This window comes from Thermobia domestica, chromosome 11, assembly GCF_964235325.1.
Source record: "Thermobia domestica chromosome 11, izTheDome1.hap1.1, whole genome shotgun sequence".
NCBI lineage: Eukaryota > Metazoa > Arthropoda > Insecta > Zygentoma > Lepismatidae > Thermobia > Thermobia domestica.
This window is the reverse complement of record NC_137464.1, coordinates 102,492,859-102,507,700: the sequence shown is the minus strand read 5'-3', so window position 1 is coordinate 102,507,700 and position 14,842 is coordinate 102,492,859. Positions and strand designations below refer to the sequence as shown.

At 35.9% G+C, this 14,842-nt stretch overlaps 1 protein-coding gene across 10 annotated transcripts in view; it reads left to right on the top strand.

The window, feature by feature from the left end:
- The window catches only part of LOC145664324 (uncharacterized), a 1,583,153-nt gene that overhangs the window by 1,300,313 nt on the left and 267,998 nt on the right, over positions 1–14,842 (top strand). For all 10 annotated transcript variants that reach the window (XM_081730946.1, XM_081730945.1, XM_081730944.1 and 7 more), the window contains one exon: positions 13,179–13,245. The gene's annotated coding sequence lies outside the window, so the exon portion shown is untranslated. The remainder of the gene's footprint in view (positions 1–13,178; positions 13,246–14,842) is intronic.

Here is a 14,842-nt window from a genome sequence, read left to right as displayed (position 1 = left end):
GATAACTTGGGAGGAAACAGGATTACCTCGAGCAAACCCACATACACGAAGAAGTCCACTATTAACTTACCTGGCTGGGGATCTGTTACTAAGTTTTAGGTGTGTGTTTTATTATTTTATCCTTTTTTAAGACTCTGCCGAGCAGTAAAATCTCTTAACCAAAAGAACTATCTTAAGCAATGTCAATTCAATCAGGTTACCATCAAATTCTTTTAGTATCTATCTGTGCCATCTGCATTCTTTCTTATACATTAGACATGATCACATAATACCTTATTCTTCTTCTATGTAGCTTCTCTTCGTTCATACCTAGGTATAATCTAATTACCATCTAACTTTTCATTATTTGATATACGTCATAAGAATCGATATCTTGTCTAAAAACCCCACTTGAAACATTCATCATAATCCTACATCTTATTTTCACATATTACTTACTACATAGTACAGTACCTAATTCACAAGTGCTTTCTACCCAACTTTCATACCTACAATAATCCAACAGGATCGAACCAGGGAACCCACGTACTAGAGGAAAGCCTCCTGCCACTGAACCACCGTACCACCTAGTAAAATTGTAGATCGTTATCACAAATGGTGGTTTATTCATAATTTCACAATTGATTTCTATCAGCAACCTGTGGCCTCCAGATTGAGAACCACTGATATGAATGGATAAATTTGCAAAAAATATACTTCTCCTGTCTAAGAACTTTGTATGTAGTTAATCTTGGAGTAACTCTTGACAGCTCTGACCACAAATTCGCTTTCTGAACATTTTTTTTATCACACTTTTCTTTACCCATCGTCACAAATGTTACAGGTGCCAAGTAGTCTAGGCATCGGAGCTTTAAAAAAAAAATTGAGTTCTAAGGGCAAATCATCTAACAATTTGGCATCCGACATTGTTTTGAATATACGTATACCCACCACTAATCACAAAAATACCGAATGCCAGGGAAAAAAAAACACCTCACGGAAGGGGAGATGGGGAAAAGACGAAATTTTAGCCGTTTCTATTATTCACTATATCTCCGTAACCATTGGAGCTAGAGCATCCGAACTCTTTTTATTTTGTTTGTCTAATTATCTTCTACAATTTAATTTTAGTGCATTTATGAGCTAAATATGTGTTGAGTTGATTTTGACTTAAACATCCCAACGGTTTTCTTGTTATTTTCATTTTTACTCAGTATTGCTTGAGCGTGACGTCGGTTTTTTTCAGCCTCAGTTTCATTTACAAGATCGAATTCGGAAAAATGTTTCCTCAGAAGACAGAATTTTAAAAATCTCTTTCGTTCAAGACTTTTCTTGTGGAGTAATGGACATATACATACTAACATTACTACATTATAAGTCCCATTTGCGTGATCCTAACAAGAATAAAACACATAAATGTATTTCGAGAATAAATGTATCGTATCTTATACACATATTTGATCTTCTATAGATACTTTGTGTCTAGTGAGATACAGTGGCGTCATTTCAGATTTGGCTTGGGGGGGCAAGACCCCTTGATATAAGTAAAATTTCGCGTTTTTCACTGACTTACTACTACTATATTGATAAAATCTATATCAAGGGCTCGGGGCAACAAGTGGACAAGCCACACTTTTGTGAAAATCCTTTTATTAGTTTAAATGGTGTGTTGTAAGTATATCTACATTTTTAAAAAATATATTTCGTCAGATTCCGACACGATAGTGCTGCCATCGTGTCGGAATCTGACGAAATATATTTTTAAAAATGTAGATATACTTACAACACACCATTTAAACTAATAAAAGGATTTTCACAAAAGTGTGGCTTGTCCACTTGTTGCCCCGAGCCCTTGATATATACATCTCAAACTCAGGGGGGGGGGCAAATGCCTCTGCCTGCCCCCCCCCTAAATGACGCCCCTGGTGAGATAAGCTTCATTGTTGTGTTTTTGTTTTAGTACTTGTTTACTTTTACACTATACAAAGGATTTTCAATCCTTTTAGCTTTAGTTTAAAGAATAATAAAAATACACATTAAATCTAAGTAGAATAAATTAAGATCCTTACACTAAAGGTTGATTCAAGATTAGCTACGAGTGGGGCATTTTTAAGATTTATCTACCAGTGCTTAAAGACAAGTAGACACTTAGTAAAAGCATTGGGTTAAAACTTTTATTATTTAATAAGTTTTACATTCTTGTTATTACAATGGCTGAGTGGTAGTGCGCTTACCCCTGGTGTGTGAGGTCTCTAGTTCGCTCCCCGACCAAATAAGTTCGTGGTGAACATCATCATGACCGTGGCTTTTCTTGGGGTACTCCTATTTCCTCCCACATCCTCATTTCACTAACTCCCCCTACAACGGTTCTTTTAAATTATTGAGTCATTAAAATGTCAACTCCGTCAAATAAAAAATCCATTTATTTATCTCTTGTTGTCCTGACAACGACATTCCAAAATCCTATTATTTAAAACATATAAAACATATGTATATCTTTTTATATCGATATTATAATTAACATATTTCTTTTTCTTTTTCTTCTTCGAATTACATAATCAGCCTAGTACATATTTTAAAATCTCTTACGCCCAAATAAAATAAGGATTTACAAGTAGTAAAAAATATACACAAGTAGTAAAATATACAAATATACAACGTACTGTTGTGCCCCAATCATCATTCACTTGCCTAAATAATCCCTTTTCCTTAGCCTAAAGATCCTAATCGTAAGACGTTAAACTGAAAGATTTCATTTCATATCATATCTTATTATATCATTCCTTCAGTACTCTCCCTATTAAAGGATGTTTGGTCATTTGAAAAAAAATAAGATCAACTCATGATAATGTTCAATTTTCAGCTCAGCCAATTTAGAAATTAACGGTGAAACAACGCAAAACTAAAGCATAATAACTCATAGTCAGTTCTCAAATTCCACCATATTTTATGCAATTAAAGTTTTAGCAGAAAAAGTTTCCTTCGTAGTAAATTTGGTAAGTTGCTTGTTTTCTTGATAAATAATAGATACCGGGTATGGATTTTGTCAAACATTGAAAAGCTGTCGAATATGGGAAGATTTATTTTATTTGTTTATTTTTTGAAAGTGGTTTATAGAAGACATTTATGATCCATGATAATCTTCTTCCGGGAAATATGAGGTAACGAAGAAAGTTCTGTCACTTTTTGTAGAGGTCTGTGTTCAATTGGCTCTCACACGGTGCGTTGATTTCGAATGGAGATAACGCGAAGGTCATTTGTTGAAATGGCTATATGCAACATACTACCTGGTTGTTGCAGTTCAATTACACCGTGAACTTCCGTCAGGACAGAGTAAACATAGGACCTAGCTGAGGAAGCTGAGGAAGATATACCAGGTCTTTGATGAGGATGTTGTAATTACGCGGACAGCGCAGTGGTAATTTAACAAGTTTAAGGACGGTGACGAAACACTCGAAGACGCACCACGTGCCGGAAGACCAACACATGTTCAAAATGAAGATCTCCAGGTAGCAATTGATTCGAACAGTGTGCAGACATGTGAGCAACTGGGACTGCAATTCAGTGTTACTGGAGAAATGATTCAGCAGCACCTCCATCAACTTGAGAAGCACTACAAGTTGGGTCGATGGTTCCCAGATGATTTGATTTTAGGCCAGAAGTCAACGCGAGCAAAGACCTGTGTTTCTTTGATGTCTGGTCTGAGGAAGTATCCATTTCTGGACAGGGTGTTGACATGTGATGAGAAGTGGAACCTGTACGAAGTTCTATGGCGCCGTCATCATTGGTTAGCACCCCATGAACCATGCTCGCTGCATCGTGCGTCAGGAACTGCTACCAGCTGATCAATATCAATGCAACTGTATACTCTCAGCAGTTGAGTAGTTGAGAAAAACTCAAAATACTTCTGAATCGCAAAGGGGCCCTCCTGTTACAGGACAACGCTAAGCTCTACGGGACTAGAATGAGTCGGGACACCACTCTACGCCTTGGATTCCCAATACTCCCCGAACATTGCACCATCCAGTTATCACCTATTCCATTCCTTTGACAATCACCTTAGACGACGCCAGTTCAAATCTATAGTAGAGATGCAAAATGCACTTAATACGTTCTTCGCTTCACTGCCCACCAAATTCTATCGCGATGGAAACCACGGCCTTCCAGAATGTTGTCAGAAGGTCGTTGATGCTGATGGGGACTGTTTTTGATCTTCCAGGTACGTCTTAGGTAACATATCGATGTACGAAGGTGGTGGGTGAAAAAGCGACAGAACTTTCTTGGTTACTTTTATATGAGGTAATAACATATCACCTTGAAAAATAAGGTAACCAAGATTAAAGCTTGAAAATACTATTTATAGCTTCCATAATAATATTTGTGGACACATTTTGATCCAGGAAATGAGAATGAAATATGGTCCGAAAGTAAACATATGGTTCTACGCTTTTAAAATTTAAACTTTATTTTTATTTTAGATTTAGTTCTTTTAAAAAATTTTGGATTTCAACATTGAATAAGCTACAAACTTCAAATGACAAGACAAACCTCAACCTAAGTAAGAGGAATGAACTAAGGACCAAAATGGACCAAAAATGAACATATTGCTCTACATTTTTAAAGAAAATATTTTCACCCAATTTAAGTATATATATTATTAAAGAGAAAATATATAAATACAAGAGCTGAACTTACAGTTCGATCAAAATTTCAATGATCAAATATTTAATAAGCTATAAAATTTAAGTGACAAAAACTCAATTTAAGGAAATGAAATTTATTAAAATCTACAAACTTTTCTAACCATAACGCAGAAATCCTTATGAAAGTCATGGAAGAGATTCAAAACTTGGCGCTGGACAACTCTCACAAATATGGAAATTTCTTGATCAGTACTTGCACAGAGAACGTGATCCCACTGTAAACATATCATACACTTTATCTATTCTTCTCCTTCATAGTCTTCAGAAAATAATCGAATATAACAAAAACAATCGAATATAATAAAACAATCGAACAAGCTACAATTTCTGCTTTGTTTGTGATATCCGCACATTGCACATGAGATTTATATATATCACATTCCGATTCTAATAAATCGCCGTCATCTATTATCTGTAGCTAGTTCAAATAAATCAAAAACTCTATTTTATAGCTAAAGAAGTAAATGATTGCATGCTAGCTCGAGATGGTCCCTATGGTGTTCTAATCAAATACTACGAATAGTGATTAAACTGCTCTAATCTATTCTTTTCTACTTTTTCATGTGACTTCCAAAACTATTTCGGTGTTTTGTTTCCATATTATCCTAGAAGTCTCAAATCAGTCATAAACAAGCGAAATACTTTTTTCTGTGGTATTCAGTGGTTTACAATATCTTCTACAATATGTAATGTTAAACTTGCTTCCTACCTAACTTGGTTAGTATCATATCACTTCTTATGGTTCATTAGTTTACGCCACATATAATCGTAATATTGTTTTAGTCATGCTTTGAATGTGATCTACCTTAAAATTGCCAATTTCTTTCTTCTTTGGCATCAAAAATGGCAACATTCATACTTGCTTGATCTCTTTGCATCTGAAAAACAGAAAACTATTCGCAGATTTAAAAGTAAAAATAAGTGTTCATAATTTGGAAGCCGTATATTAGGCAACTTCCACTTTTTTCTTATTTCAACAAGGTCATTTAAGCTAACAAGTTGTTTGAACTGCCATCTCTAAGTCTTTTACTTAAACACGTAAGATATTATAATAGGACATTTCTTAGTAATAAGAGATTATATAGTTAATGCTGGATCTAGAATTTAAAAAGTGGGGAGGACAACCAGAACCCAGACTATGATAGATATATATGATAAGTTTACTATAAACTTTCAGAATACATAAATAATAGCTTCAATTATTTTACTCACTCAAAAAACTGAAAGAGCCTAAGCTCCACCCCGCCCAGTGTCGAATCTAGCCAGGGGCATGGGGCTTAGTACCCCTAATTTTTTGGGTGACAAAAATAATTTAAAGTATTATTTATACATTTTTGAAGTTTATAGTAAACTCATGATATAACTATCATAGTCTGGGTTCTGGCTACCCCCCAGTTTTTACCTTCTATATCCTCTATTGACCCGGCCCCGGACTAGTTCCGCCACTGCAATATTTAGTGAGTTTTACAGGCACTGAAAATACAGCAGTCGATCACATTGTCTCAACTCAGACAAAGGAAGAAATCGAAAGCCGCGCAGAATAACATTTAACTTTCAGCCCGAAACACATAGTAGCCTATCCGGATCCTGGGTTTTAGGGGTATTTTTTTAGACTTTCAGTCAAGCAGCTACTGCATCGTCACTATTTATCCTAGGATCATGGTTCATACCTCATTCTCTTCAGAATAGAGATGGCTTTCAAATGGTACCACTTGTATGCTCATACCATATACCAGGAGAGGGAAAAGTGATGTCAAAGAGAAAATTTCGAGGGAAATTTTTTTCACACTTTGGGCCCCTCTGGAACGGCCCTGTGTGAATGTAGAGATCTCAAAAAATTCTGATAAATAGTATTTGGTATACTGAATGTGTGTGCCAAATTTCAAGTATCTATCTTGAATACTAAGGCCGGGAGAAATTTTATCAAGAATCCCCACAATGCCCCAAATTACCGTAAAACACCATGATCTCAGGTAAAAAAAATTTCTGAGACATCTCTACTTACCCTAGGACTATAATCCGCCAATCATTCTCTTCAGAATAGAACTGCCTTTCAGGTGGTACCATTCACGTGTCTCCATCATGTATCTAAGTGGAGAATATCCCGAAAAAAGGGATTTTTTGGGTCTAAATATCCTTTTTTTCAACTTTTAGCCCCTCTGGACCCCCCTGTTTTAACGCAGAAATCTGAAAAAAATCTGGTAAGTACTACTTGGTGGACTGAATGTTTGTGCAAAATGTCAATCTTCTACGTGCAAAAATAAGCCCGCCAAAAATAATAAAAAATATATATATTAGAATTATGACGTCATCACCTGCTATGTCTCGACGCAGGAAGGTGTGAAACCATACGTAAGGTCTTCTTCAATGCCTCTGGACTTGAAAAACAAAACAAAACAAAACAAAAAAAAAAAAAAACGGACGAAAAAGTTTAAATAGGAGAGTTATAACGCAATGTACCATGAAACACCCGTATGGTACAAATTGTACCATGGGATTGCCAAGTCCCTATTGTGAAGAAATCACATTTACCATTATATATTTATGGTAACTTTCCTGATCCATATAGAGAGTGTTGCTTCCTAAGTATGATTATATAAGTCTGTAAGACTTCAATAGCATTGCAATGAACTACTAGATGAAAAACATGATCTTATTCCATCATTGTTAAATTGTTAAGTAGTGTATCAAAACTTGTGAAAATTTGTCATGCCCAAGGGCGCCCATGTTGTGGTTTCCAAGGGGAGGGGGGCAAGTATAAGCGACATTTCAAATATAGTTTCAAATTTTGCTGGAACTATTCTAAAAATTCAATTGAGTTTTCGATATTCCGAAGTACGATTTCTTCAAGGGGGGGAGCACCCCACCTTGCCCCCCCCTAATGGGCGCCCTTGGTAATGTCTTGAACAGCACATGAGCTGCTAAGAATTGCTGTGTATTTGATGGGTCATGTAAATTATGGTATGCAATGAATAACTTAAACACCAATAATGTCGATCTTTAGAAGAAGATGAAGTATCCTATTTTTCTTTGTTGTAGTGGAAAATGGGAATTGTATTCGCGAAATAAATTCTGATCTTAATATTCGAAGGTTTTATTATGATAAGAGCACGGAATAATTATGACTTGATGTAATTAATAGTTCTGTAATTCTGCAATATTGTTTGTCACTAATTAAATGGGTAATACGATAAGAGATTGCGTCATCATTATTGCTACTACGATTTAGTAAGTGGTTATTGTAACGAGTTACGCTTAACCGCTTGACAATTTTATCAATATCCGAATTTTACAACCTTATCAAGAATGAGAACAAAATCAGTAGTTTCAAACAAGACACACTTAGTATGACCAAAATAAAACAGCTCTTCCAGTTGTTAATATTTGTCTCCGGAATATAGACTATAGACCCTATTATTAGATGTTTATATACTGGATGAAAGTTAAAGTTGGGTTTATGCATGCTGCTGAAAGTTTTTTTCAAGTAAAGATCAGTAATGATAATAGTCGTGGTCTTTTAACTTAATCTATGCTGCCAAACAGTGGTATCAATCAGAAGAATACAATAATAAGAACTTCAATATTTAAATTATAGTGTTTTGGTAACATCAAGATTATACAACGGTTGCCAAAGTTTAGAAAAAAAACAGAAAATCTCCTATATCCTAATTACATAGTTTTATTCATTATGAAGACCACAAATGTCACCACCATTTGAAGTCATTCATCCTCAATGCTAGTAGACTTAGGTCGATTTTCCAAAATCGTATTACATTATTTGCCCTATTACCGGACTCTCCTCAACTCCTATACGCCGATCACTTCGACTTATAAAACCTACCTAGAACATACAGTATCTCACAGAATCCACACTTGGGCCGCGGTGGCTCAGTGGTAGAGCGTTCACTTCTGGTGCTTGGGGTCCCGGGTTCGATCCCAGCCCCCGCCAAGTGAACTTTGTGCTGGACAAACACCGTGTGCGTGGGTTTTCTCGGGGTTCTCCCGTTTCCTCCCACTTTCTTCATTCCACCATTTAATTCATTACTCATCACCACCGTCTCCTTTAGCCTAACCGGCATTACCGTGGGACGTAAAACTCAAAGATTTCATTTCATTTTTTATTTTTCATTTTTAGAATCCACACTTGACTTTTTCTATCATAAGGAATCTATAAACAAAGTAAGATGATGCAGAAAAAGCAGTTCGAATAGCCATTGCCTTCTTTGAGGGGAAACTGGACCATAACGCCTTTAGCACAGCTAGTAACATTAACACAGCAGTAAATGAACGCATGGTGAACTAATCGTTCAAAAAGTTCCGTTCTGACGACTTCAATCACGAAGATGAGGAACATGAAAATATTGTTGCTTCAATTTTCTCTCCATCTTGCCATACGTTTGCCCCTTCCTGTCCTGTTCTTATGCACTGTAGCACTTCAGTTTTCTTCTTATTTATCTTCATTTTGCATGTTTTTTCCAGTTGGTCGTTCAAGTTTGAAAGTGCTTTCGAAAGTGCTTTTCGTTCTCCGCTATTAGTGCTATGTCATCAGCAAACCTTATTGTACTGAAAACCTGACCATTTACTTTTACGCCTTTCTCGTTTTTATCAAATAATTATTTCATAGTCTCTTCTATATAGAAGTTGAACACTGGAGGTGAAAGTCTACATCCTTGCCTGACTTCTTTACTTATTCTTGCTTCCTTCTGATCTCTTCCCCTAATAGCTGTCTGAAGTGGCGTATTTAGGGGGTGGCTTCCGGGCTTCAGCCCCCCCCCCGAAATCTTGCTTAGTATAGTAAAGTAAATGAAATATCTTGCAGAAATATTTCCAGGCAAAGCCCCCCGAAAGTTAGCAAAGCCCCTCCCGAAACAAAATCGTAATCGCCACTGGCTGTCTGGTTCCTTTAAAGTTGATATATTATTCTTCTGTCTTTGTAATCCACTTTTAGATTCTTCAACACTCCGAACATGATATTCCAATCTACGTTGTCAAAAGCTTTTTCTATATCTAGGTAGATATCCATCCAATTTACAAATAACCTTAGCCACTTATGGGCCCCATTCTGACCATCAACGAAATACATATTATGTATTTCTACATAATAACGTTCTTCATTGGTTGTTACAATTTTCCAACACTTTATTGATTATTCACAATCAACACCTTGTCCGACTAATTGACATAACAAAACATTCTCCCGGGTATTGCCCAATAACAAATTGACAAAAACATAGTACAAACCAAACAATTACAAGAGCGAAATACTTGATTTCACGCTGCCCGCCAAAATGTACAGGATCTGGTAATATTGGATATCGTATGTCACATTGATGCCATACCATTACCTGCAAATGCACCCTCAGAAAAACAAGTCTCACTGGCAATCTAGTTGGAGGAGAATATTCACTGAGAACATGATTTCTCGTAAATATCCACCATCTCAGTTCTCCAATCGTATTAATAGGTGTATTTAGTTCTACACTTTGCATATGAATCTCTCATTATCGATCATTATATCGGCAGATATATCTTCCGTTTTACCAAGGTTGATGAAGGACTACAGTCTTGTCATCAGCTGACATAAATATCTACAAGAAACTCAATTTTTACTTTTTGTTAAATGAACCGTCCGATCTTGATATTGAGTTGAATTGATTTGATTTTGAGTTTAACATCCCGTTCAGCAGCGAGGCTATATGAGACAGGAGTATTGATCCTACGTGTAATCTGAACCACATAAGTCCCACCGGGATCCTGGTATTGAATACAAGCCAATGGGTCCCTCTTCTTTTAGTTTTCCCACCTTGCTATAATGGGTTCAACAGTATAGTATGTATCTAATTATATCTCACCCACCATTGTTACAGCTACTGCATGTACAATCATCTTTGTGTCAGCCTCTCCAAGTATAATACTTGTTCTTGTAGCAGACTGTGTTCAAGCTATGAACACATACAAATTCATGAATACAATGCTTTTCAGATGAGAAATTGGACAATACCTCCTCTGTTTCCTCGCGGGAAAGAAGCCTCTGCTTTGGTATAGCTTGTATAACACTTGCAGGTTCAATTCAGTAATGGATTGGTTCATCATTTCCAAGACGCCTTATAAATAATTTCAGAGAACCATCAATATATGTATTAAAAGGTCAAGAATTTGAAGCTCAGCCATGCAATCAATAAAAGCGACACTATCAAGGATTTCCATATTGTAGCCACGTTTATCGGGATACTTTCATAGTGGGACTTATCTGGCAATGTCTCAAATAGTTTCATTAGCTTGCTTTGTAACAGTCTCATGAGGAGCAAACATTGAACGAGAATTACAGAAAGTTAATAGTCGCTTACTGTCTCACCGTTTATCTGAGGACGTGATCTTGATGTTATCAGCATTCTTGCAAATAGCTCGGCCTTATCTTAGTTCTAAGATGGCATCCTTCATTTGTATTTTATAAATCCTCAGACCTACCTTCTTGACGGAATCCCATATGTTGACTTGTCCAGTTAATATGCGTTTCTGTGCTAATACTATGAAATGTTTCTTTCAAATTATTGACATTTTGCACATGTCGTCCTTAGTGGCATGACGAAATTTGTGCTAATGTATGTTCATTTCTAGTGTATATGAAAAGGCTTTTTGCTTTTCGAAATTTTTCCACAAGTGCATACACACATTTACTTTGCTTGTTAGATTTACTTATTCACAATTCATTATGTTTCTTTTTGCTATTTTGTTGAAATCCTGCCACGGTTTCTGTTTCTTTAACGAGATGAGAAAGCTCAGAAGAACTCAAGAAGAAACGTGTTCTTGCGTTTTCATTCAACGTAATTCCAACTATTCCTCCCATTACTTTCATAGCCCTGTTTTCATGTTCTAAGGCATCATCTGTATCTAAATTGCAAAATGGGATTTGTGATTGTTTAAACACAATTTCCTTTTTAAATTCTTCCCAAATACCTGGGCTTGTGGTTGTAAGATTTTCCATCTCAGCTAAGTACAAGGCAATTATGTCTGAGTAATAGTATGAGTCCAAGTCTAGTCCAATATTAAGCCCGATAGTTAAGAGTGATATTTTCTTGTTACATATGTAATGTAACTTTCAACATATCGATGTATATTAAAAACTTTTGAAATTAAAAATAAAAAGAAAAAGGCTGAGGTTCCATAAACAAATTCATTTTCAAGGAAGTGAAATCTGAAAATGAAAGTGAAAATGGCAAAATACAAAAACAAAATAAGGAACTTACAGAGTGGGAAAGCCAAAAACCAGAGGTATTTAAACTAAACAAATAGTAAACAAAGGGTCAGTCATTTGACATTTAGTCGGTCAGTCAGAACGGGCATAGTTAGTCGAACACTAGAATTGAAAAACCTTGTCAGGATGAACCTTAGTCTATGCAATCAAATTATCCTGCAAGTACTTTCATTAATTATGCTAAAGAGGCGACACATAAGAAGTTCGGTGCATGGAGGTCTTCCTCCATGACAGGTTAAATTTGTTATAAATTATAATTTCTATATTTATTATTTTGTAATCAGCCTTCAATTCTAAAGTAACTTGTTTTAATAATAATTAAGATGCATCTTATTTATGTTTGTTCATTTTTACAGAGGACACTAGAACCATTCAATAGAACTATGCACATCTAAATATAACGAGTAATAAGCCATATCCTTTAATCATTTATCCTTTGGTCATTCATCAGTCATTCTTTCACTCAGGATTCCTTATTTAAAGAAATTTACATAAGAGAATTGAATATAGTTTGTAACCGTGATGAATACAAAAGTGTTTCCTAAACGGTGTTTCGCGACATATGAGTGTGTCGCGTAGTCCCCCAGCATCTAACGCAAAATTTTAAAAGCGTAAACTATTAAACAATTAGTTAAAAATCAATTTTGTTACAGTGTACCAGTCAACGCCGTCAGTAGTAGCAACAATACTCAGTGTCACATGTAAGTCAATACTTCATAGAAACTTATAGACTTACCCGATTATAATTCATATTTGTTATTGAAAATCAAACGTGTCCCGATGTTGTAGATGTTCAGCAAAATGTGTCATTATTATAAAAAGATCGGAAACTTTTTACTATCCTACTAGTGTGATTTCCTGAAATATTAAAACTTACAGTGTTCAAACAGCATCATATTGTACGTGTATTACGAAAAATTCATGTTTGTGTATTAACCACAAATCTCACTGCTAGAGTTCTGAAATCAATTTATACATACGCGTCATACAACACAAATTTCTTTCATTTCACCTTCACAAGTGTTCTTATTCTAACTGAATTTTATAGCTCTTTTTATTTCTTACACAATCGTTTAGTGAGAGAAATAAAGATAGGCCTATGTGATAAGATTTTTTCATTATTATTTTCTTCGATAAAGTCGTGCTGTCGTGATTCTGCTGGTGTTATTATGGTAGTGCATGCAATTCTGATTGAACTACAGTACATTTTCAGTTATATATTGACCATTCTTCTGTTTCAGTCGGTCGTGTGAATTTGTGGCAATGGCAAAATATATATGTGTGAAACTATCTGCTGACCAGTAAAAGGTAAGTGCAATTGATCATTCATTTGATCGATCATTCCTGAGATATTCATTTTTATTGTCATCTATCTTAGTATTATTTAGTACGACTAAATGTGATAATTATCTCTTCTTCAGGATTTCAGATATGTTCCATTTAATAATCTTAATTACCATATTATTGCCTCTCAGCAACGGCGCCGATTTATCAAATTTTATGTGGGTGCATATCAATGGCGGGACGTGTTAACCTATATGTTTACAGGAAAGTCTCGATATTTGATTGATTTATTTTTAGTTAAAATCTTTTATGAACACTGTCATAAAAGGCTGTGCTGTGAAAAAGTAAAATATACCGATACTATAAGGATAAATTGGAGCTGCCCTAGCCCAGTCGGTAACACGGTGGACTTAAACGCAAACGGGGTCAAACCCGGGTCCAAACTAAAAATCTTGTGGGTGACGGAGCCCCGGAACACCCACGTAGTCGGCGTGCATGACCTTCAGTATTTCCAATTTTCATTTCCAAGGAAACAGGAAGCACTTATAGACTCTTCTACTTTTGTACACTTATTCAGTTTTTTTGGTTACTTATCGGAGCGAAGAAGAATAGTAATATCACGGAAAAATATGGTATGTTATATTGGAGGGTCTGTTGTGATATAGTTAAAAATAAACCAAACTTTGCCTGCTAAGAATGTTCTGAACAAAAGGATTTAGCTGATATGGAATGGCTAGTAGAAATGAAATGAAATCTTTCAGTTTAACGTACAGCGATTATGCCTTTTGGGCTAAGGGAGAAGGCTGATACAGGCAAATGAATGATGATGATAGAATAGGTAGAATGAGAATGTGTAACGAAATTGGATTACCCCGTGAAAACTCACGGAATATCTAGTAAAGGAGACAGTTAATTAGCACAGCTGCTATCAGGATAAAGATGTTACAGTCAAAAGGTTTCTGTGACAATAAGGCAGTCTTCGTCGGAGTAGTAATGTGACGCTACGAGAGCAGTGAGTGATTATCGAACTTCCTGCTAAATTCGATAAGACTTTACGAACACTAGTACGGCAAGCGTATGGAAAGAAAATAATGTCGCGAACTCAAGTTCACGTGTGATTATAAGTGATTCATAAGTGATCATATTTCCATTGAAGCACGTCCACATCCAAGAAGATCTGAGCTGATCGAGAAGAACTGAAATAATTTTCAGAATTCACGAAGAAGCTAATCTAGTTAGTTTATTATTTCTTTTCAAAGATCTAGCCGAATGAGACGAAAAAGAAGACTTAAAGGGCTGTTTGACAGGCAGCATGACTGAGAAATGTGTCAAAAATGTATATTTATAAAGGTAACCAAGAAAGTTCTAACGCTCTCTTACCGAGGTATGTCTTCAATTGGCCCTCACACCGTGAGTTGAATGCGAATAGAGATAAGGCGAAGGTCAGTTGTTGGTATGGATATATCCAACATACTACCTGGTTGTGGCAGTTCAGTTACACCGTGAACTCGCGGAAGGACAGAGTAAACCTGGGATCTCTACACAGCGTCATATGGGCGTGTATGCTGTACGAGTTGAAACTAGGGTTAAACGCCACTGTAGTAAGGAGGAAGATATGCCT